This window comes from Dreissena polymorpha, chromosome 11 (assembly GCF_020536995.1).
Source record: "Dreissena polymorpha isolate Duluth1 chromosome 11, UMN_Dpol_1.0, whole genome shotgun sequence".
Classification (NCBI taxonomy): domain Eukaryota; kingdom Metazoa; phylum Mollusca; class Bivalvia; order Myida; family Dreissenidae; genus Dreissena; species Dreissena polymorpha.
The window spans coordinates 11313952-11321516 of NC_068365.1; the positions used below are offsets into that span (position 1 = coordinate 11313952).

Below are 7565 nucleotides of genomic sequence, written 5' to 3' on the forward strand. Positions count from 1 at the left end.
TGGAAGGAAAAGTTAAATTGAACAAAAACACATATGTAGGCAAGCATTATAAGCTTAGCAATGATGTTCCATGTAGTAACAGGGGTAGAAAGGCAGTTCAGATCAAGGCAGTGTCCTGAAAGGGGTTACTAGTACTTCTTTTGGGGACACAGCTTCCTGCAGAATTCTCAACACAACAAATATCAATGATTCATGTCACCTTTCTATGCAAAGAAAAAAGAATAAGGACAATACTGTCATTAAATCACTGAATGAGAGAACCATGTACCAAATAAAAAACAAAACAAGTTGCTGAAAGTGCCAAATTTTGTCAAAAAAATCCCTCTAAGGTAAATGATGAAGGGGACACTTGCTATAACAATCCTATGTTTAAGTAAGGCGCGACACCATTGTAAGCCGGAAACATGAATATAAGCATATTGTGAGAAAACAATACCAAAAACAAGCTAATTGTAGGGTAACAAGTAGCAAATCAACTCAGCTGTACTGCATACATGCTCAGGAACAAGGATAACCCTGTTAAGTGCCAACTTCAGCTGCCAACAAAGCACGAGCTTTACATGTCAGGACGCGGAACTATCAATACAAACTGCGAGGAGAATTACATGACGGCAAGGGTGTGAGTGACCACAATCCTGATTATGACAGTCTTTCACACCTAAAGCATCATACATATGCTTATTTGCTTGTGTACATGATAACAAAATGATATTATTACCTGTTTTGCCATCAACAACCCTTATCCAGTGGCCCTTGACTTAGTCGCAGACATTCCTCTTCCTGAAAAAGTCAAAATACCCAATAGAAAAAGATAAAAAAATGAAACAAAAACATGCATTTATGTATTTTAAGTGTACTTTTATGAATAATATGAAGTGATAAAATCTTGCTCAATTCATGATTGTACTAAATATGAAGGCTGGCTCAGTTAAGCATCTGCTGCACTGTCCATACTGTAAAAATGCCTGCCATTCCATGTCGGTGAAATGGGGCTCTGTTTGAATGTTCATGCTTTTCGCAAAAGTTTTAGTTGCGTTACTCGATCACGGAGTCCCTGGCGTTGAATTCTAACTTCATGTAACACATTAACGCGACACGGTCAACCAATATGCGGTTGAATTTAAGTCGGAAAGCAATTTAGCCCTTATTCCAATATATAAGGGTGGGGGGTCAACTTGAAAAACAACTATTCCAGGTCAAATAATCTGAATTCATGCATTTAATGCACTTATTTTCTTCCCTTTTGCTAAGAAATGACCAAAAATCTGCTTTCCCAGTCATATTTTGCACTTGCAGATGATATTTCATTTTTATCATAAGTTAGTTTAGGTCACAACATACCAAAAGATTTCCTGCACAAATTCAATGTAAAAGCAATAACTTTAACAAAAAATAAAGTCAAACTTTTGCGCGTAGACACCCCCATAACCATACCTTTTCTTAAAGAGCATTCCAAGCCGCAATGATTTAAACAATAAAAAACATAGGTCATCCAATATGTAAGAAAGAACTCAATGCGAATCAGCGGTCACTGTTTTATGGCCATCTTTTTACCGGCATCTCTCCAGTTGATGATGGTTTCCCGCCAACTGTCAAAGTCTTATGTAGTCTCCAACCTAAAAGCAAAACAGGGAATTTGTAGTATACAACAATGTTTTCCCTACCACATGAACACAGAAATATTCAAAAATAAAGTCATGGCAAGTGCCCGTACAGAGAATTGTGTCTTCAAATAAATGAAGATTTTGTTTTTAGAGGGTATAGCATTGAACACCAAAAGTATTTAGTGTATTGTAACCTACACGGATATGAAACGGGACCGTTACGCCAAATATCTTGTTGTGTCTAAGTCACGTGACCGTGTCGTAACTATCGATCTTCTATCGAAGCGCCGAGGTTATAAATTTGATGTACCCACTCACGTATTTTGTTAAATTATAGTTTCATTTCTAGGTCGATTTTGACAAATTATATATCATTACAAAGCTTACGCAACGTAGTTTTCAGATATATAAATATATATTAAGTTTTTCTTCTGATTTCGGCAGCCCGGCGAGTTATAACTTTAACTTTTGCAAATAACATACCGTTTTGGAGTTTTAGTATCTAGATTTACGGTTGACATGTTCGTACTTTATACATAATTGTAGCGTTTATATTTGGAGTTCAGTTTTAAAAATAACATCTTGCTTAGGAGAATAGAATTCTGTATACGATAGAAAAAAAATGTTTAAAAACGAAAGTAATTAAGGAATGAAGGCGGGAAAATGTAGCGCGCGTTCCTAACGCACTGAACTGATGCTGCGGTCTTGGCGATTATGCTTTTGTTTAGATACCGGCCATTGAATTTCCTTTGCCATGATTATTATATTTTTTATGAAATATATTGAAATATTTTGTTCTAGAGACATATCCATAAAGCTAAGTATTAATGAAGCTTAATAAATTTACGATTTCATCTCTTGATTATAACACAGAAAGAGTGTTAATTTTATGATGAAACAGCGTATACAAATGTATAGCGGACCCTCTTGATATTTTTCGGCTTGCATACTTCAAATATAATGGGTGTCAAAACATTCATCGTTTGTTGTTTATTATCAAAAAGGTAATTATGTAAAATTATATGAAAGGTTATTAACCATAAATTATCAATTAATTAAAATTATTTAAAGATTCTTGAAAATCACGGTCAACTGTCTATGCATGTATATTGAAATATCTTTATAAGTTAACAGAGTTATAAATATATAGAATTCTAAATTAAAACTCTGTATTATTTGTATTTTTCGGAAAGATTATTTAACCCTGTTGTGGTCAAATGAGAATGCTGTTTTTAATTATGTTGTTCCGTACACTACCATACACTCTTTATAGGACTACGAAATGACGGAGTTTTTTTACCGGTACCCGCTAAATACGTTAAATGTGAAGTATTAGATTTTTTAAAGGTTTAAAATGTACATGTATAGGTATTAAGCACTTATAATTATTGTGATTTAGCTGGCTGACATCTATACAGTATTTAGTTTATGGCAATCTGTATGGGCAGATGACTATAAATGTTTTCAATACGCTACATATCTTATAAACGCAAAATTGAGTATTTGGCGTTACATTACTCAAAGAAATGACCACTAATACCACGAAAAGACATGGAGGTATCATAAAAAGTGTAAACTGACCAGACATTGCCACCTGTGGTTAGGGACCAATATACAAGTATAGGTCCCTGCTGTGGCGTATGACACCATAGTGTTATTTAGTATTGGTCGGCACAGTATCTGATCATAACGAGATAATTGGCTTGTGCTGAACACAGGGGCAATAAAACCACAGATCTATCAATAAACAAGATTATTGAGATATCTTTTATTGAACACCGCGATAAAAATGCTCAAACCATGGACTCTAGATTACACGGATAAAAAACATGGCAACATTCTCAGAATCATCACTGCTATATGTGTAATCACCTAACAATTCGTCTTAAAATAATTTATATATTTGAGTTGAAGACGATGTACTGTTGTTTAAGTCTGAATAAACTATCTGTCTGCCTGTCTAAATCCAAGCCGTCATCGTCCCGGTGAAAAAAAATATCTGATTTTCAATAGTTGGACATGATGCCCTGATGTCAAAATACGAAATGACCCGCGTAACACGGACCGTGATTTTCAAGAATCTTTAATAAATTGATAATTTAAGGTAAATAACATTTCAAATAATTATACATAATTACCTTGTTGATAATAAACAGCAAACGATGAATGTTTTTGACACCCATTTTATTTCAAGTATGCATGCAAAACCGAATAATATCGAGAGGGTCCGCTATATACGCTGTTTCATCATAAATTTTACACCCTTTCTGTGTTATAAACAAGAGCTGAAATCGTTAATTTATAAAGATTCATTTATAATAAGGTTTTATTGATATGTTTCGTGAACAAAATACTACAATATATTCCCTCAAAAATATAATAAGATGGCAAAAGAAATTAAATGGCCGGTTTCTAAACAAAAGCATAATCGCCAAGACCGTAGCATCAGTTCAGTGCGTTAGGAACGCGCGCTACATTTTCCCGCCTTCATTCCTTAATTACTTTCGTTTTTAAACAAATTTTTTTTCTATCGTATACAGAATTCTATTCTCCTAAGCAAGATGTAATTTTTAAAACTGAACTCCAAATATAAACGCTACAAATTGGTATTAAGTACGAACATGTCAACCGTAAATCTAGATTATAAAACTCCAAAACGGTATGATATTTGCAAAAGTTTAAGTTATAACTCGCCGGGCTGTCGAAATCAGAAGAAAAACTTAATATATATTGATATATCTGTTTACTACGTAACGTAAGCTTTCTAATGATATATAATTTGTCAAAATCGGCCGAGAAATGAAACTATAATTTAACAAAAGACGTGAGTGGGTACATCAAAATGTATAACCTCGGCACTTCGCTGTACGCTAATCGTAAAAGATCGATAGCCACAACACGTTAAAACGCGCGGTGGTAAAACATAAAATGTGTATTTCTTGTGTTTAACTCGCTATAAATCCATTAATAACAACGGGAATATACTAAAAGTTATATTTTTTTGAAAGAGGAATTAATAAGCAACAAGATAACGTATAAACCAATAAAATCGGATGAATAGGTCTTGCATAAGATTGAATTTACTACAGTAAGGGTCAAATACTCGATTCATCTCCTGTCAATATACACTCCGTGCATTTTGTATTGGTTACTTTAAATGATGTATACCCCTAAGTATTTTTTTTCTACAAAAAGTCACACAGCGTTCCATACACAGGATCATACTTAATAACAAGAGAAATAAGTCATAACGTTGCTCACCTGAGACCTAAAGGAACTGAACTATTCTGGGCAGCTTTTGTGGGGCTCAGTAACGTTTATAGAAATAAGCCAAGATATTACAACAAATGTTCTTAGAAAGTTTAAGGATGATTGCAAAATAGTATGACTTATAGAGTGCTCACTTTAGCCATAAAAGGAAGACTGCCTTGCATCCTGGTGGTCATGTTTTATGATAAATAAATAACTAGGACAAGGCCAATCAAGACCTCATGGGCATCATATTTTAGCAAACAAGAGATGTGTTTGTCAGAAACACAATGCCCCCTAATGCGCCACTTTTTTGACCTTTGACTTAGAAGGATGACCTTGACCTTTCACCACTCAAAATGTGCAGCTCCATGAGATACACATGCATGCCACATATCAAGTTGCTATCTTCAATATTGCAAAAGTTATGCAATATTGCAAAACTTTAACCAAGGTTAAAGTTTTGGGACAGAATGACAGACAGACAGGCCAAAAACAATATACCCCCAATCATTTGATCGGGGGGGGGGGGGGGGGCATAAAAAGGTAGAGGACAATCCAATTATGCTACATAATAATTACCAAACACCTTGCGGTTTCAGAGAAAAAGGTGTTTAGTGTATTCACAATATTTATATATGGAAAACAAGTTAGAACCAGCGCTGGGACTTGTTTGACCCCCAAGGACATGGCAAAACCTGGTAGGGGAGCACAAACCAATGTAACTTGTCAAATATCAAACCTATGGGCATGGTGGTTTTGGATTCTTGCGATAAAAAGTCTTCACTACGTTATAGTTATATAAGGAAGACACAGGCGAGGCCATTTGGCTCAGGTACATGACTTGAAGAGCTTTATAGATAACCACTCTGAGAGGTTACATGCAAACTTTCAAATCTTAGGGCCTTGTGGTTTCAGAGGAGTCTTTTTTGTTTTCACTTTACACATATCAGGAAAACAAGTTACACATAAGCCGAGGCCAATTTTGACCCCAGGTGCATGATTTGAACTCATATGGTTGAGGACAAACATTTGACAATATGTGCAAAATACATAACATCTGGGCCTTTAAAGGAGAATATTTTTAAAGTTTTAATTATACATATATGTATACATATAATTGAAACAAGTTACACCAGTATTGACCCAAGGAGCATAATTGGAACTAACTTGGTAGAAGACATCTTTTAAATGGACATATATTTGTGTGCAAAACTTAAATTAAATAAAAACAATTCTTACATACACTAGAGCATGTAAGTAATATCTACCATATTTATTTTTGTACGATATTCATGTTATAAAGTTATATATTCAAATTGCACACTTACAAAATATATTTTATTAGATGTTCTATAATATTAGAATTAAATGCATGCACAAGGATGTATCATAACGCAGTATCTATAGTTAAAATCAAAATGGTGTATCAAAGTGTATATTGCAATGTTGTAAGGTTATATTGGAAACAAAGTATATACTTAAAATATTTCAGAAAGGATCACTAAACGATGTTACATGCAAAATACTAAACCTTTCAGTTTGGGTCTTTTAAATTTTAAATGCCAATATTTTTTTTAAATTTCACTATATTCATTTAAGAGAAACCAGGATGGGTTAAAATTGACCCCCAGTGACATGATTTGAAAAAAGCTTGGAAAGGGTCAACATGAGTTGCTAGATGCCAAACAAATCTTGCAATATCAGAGAAGATGTTTCAGTTTGCAATTGATACAAACATTTTGTATTAGGGAAACAAGTAACCCCCAAGACAGGGCCGAGTTTGACCCCTTGCACGTGATTTGAACAAGTTTTGTAGAGGACAACTCTGGGATGTTACACTCCAAATATCAAACCTTTGGTCATTGAGGTTTCAAAATTTTGTGGTTTTCACTATATAAATAAAATGGAAACAAATAATACTAGGGTGGGGCAAATTCTGATACTACCTGCATGATTTGAAAATCAATTTTGAAGCAGGGTAGGCCAATGATCATTCCTATGAACTTTCTAAAAATCTGTTAATGGGTTTTTGAAGAATAGAAGAAAACAAGAGCCGTCACCATAGGATGACTAATGCCCCCTATAAACGCTTGATAGAAGTTATGCGCTTTTTTGGAAACCTAAACGCAGATTTCAAAACCTAAACGCGGACCCTAAGTTCAAGGTCAAGGTCACAGGGGCCAAAATTTGTGTGCGTATGGAAAGGCCTTGTTTATATACACATGCATACCAAATATGAAGGTTATATCTCAAGGGACATAGAAGTTATGAGCATTTTTCGAAACCTAAACGCAGATTTCGAAACCTAAACGCGGACCCTAAGTTCAAGTTATGAGCATTTTTCGAAACCTAAACGCAAAGTGTGACGGAAAGACGGACGAACAGTCCGATCACTATATGCCCCCTTTTCTTCGAAAGGGGCCATAAAAATATGGCATGCACTAAACAAACTGAGGGACCACGGACATCATGGTATCCAAAAAGCTCTCAATAAGCACTTAGTGCTCAGTTGAGCTAAAATATATTGCACAAAATGAACGTATCAGTTCGACATTTTACTTTTGAAGTATTCAAAGATCATACATGCCATAAATTTTAAGGTCCAAAGCGGGACATTCCATTTAAAATTGTCGGGACATTTGACCAAAAAACAGGACACCTAAAACGATCTATCATTCCACCTTTACTGTAGTCAGTATAGTACTAACA

General features: G+C 34.7%; 1 long non-coding RNA gene across 1 annotated transcript; it reads right to left on the reverse strand.

Annotated features, from left to right (window-relative positions):
* Positions 1-3771: 3771 nt before the first annotated feature.
* On the reverse strand, positions 3772-7511 carry LOC127851728 (uncharacterized). The gene is made up of 2 exons (XR_008035910.1): positions 7206-7511; positions 3772-7141 (listed from the first exon to the last, which is right to left on the reverse strand). It is a non-coding gene; the product is annotated as an uncharacterized LOC127851728 (long non-coding RNA).
* Between the last annotated feature and the right edge of the window lie 54 nt (positions 7512-7565).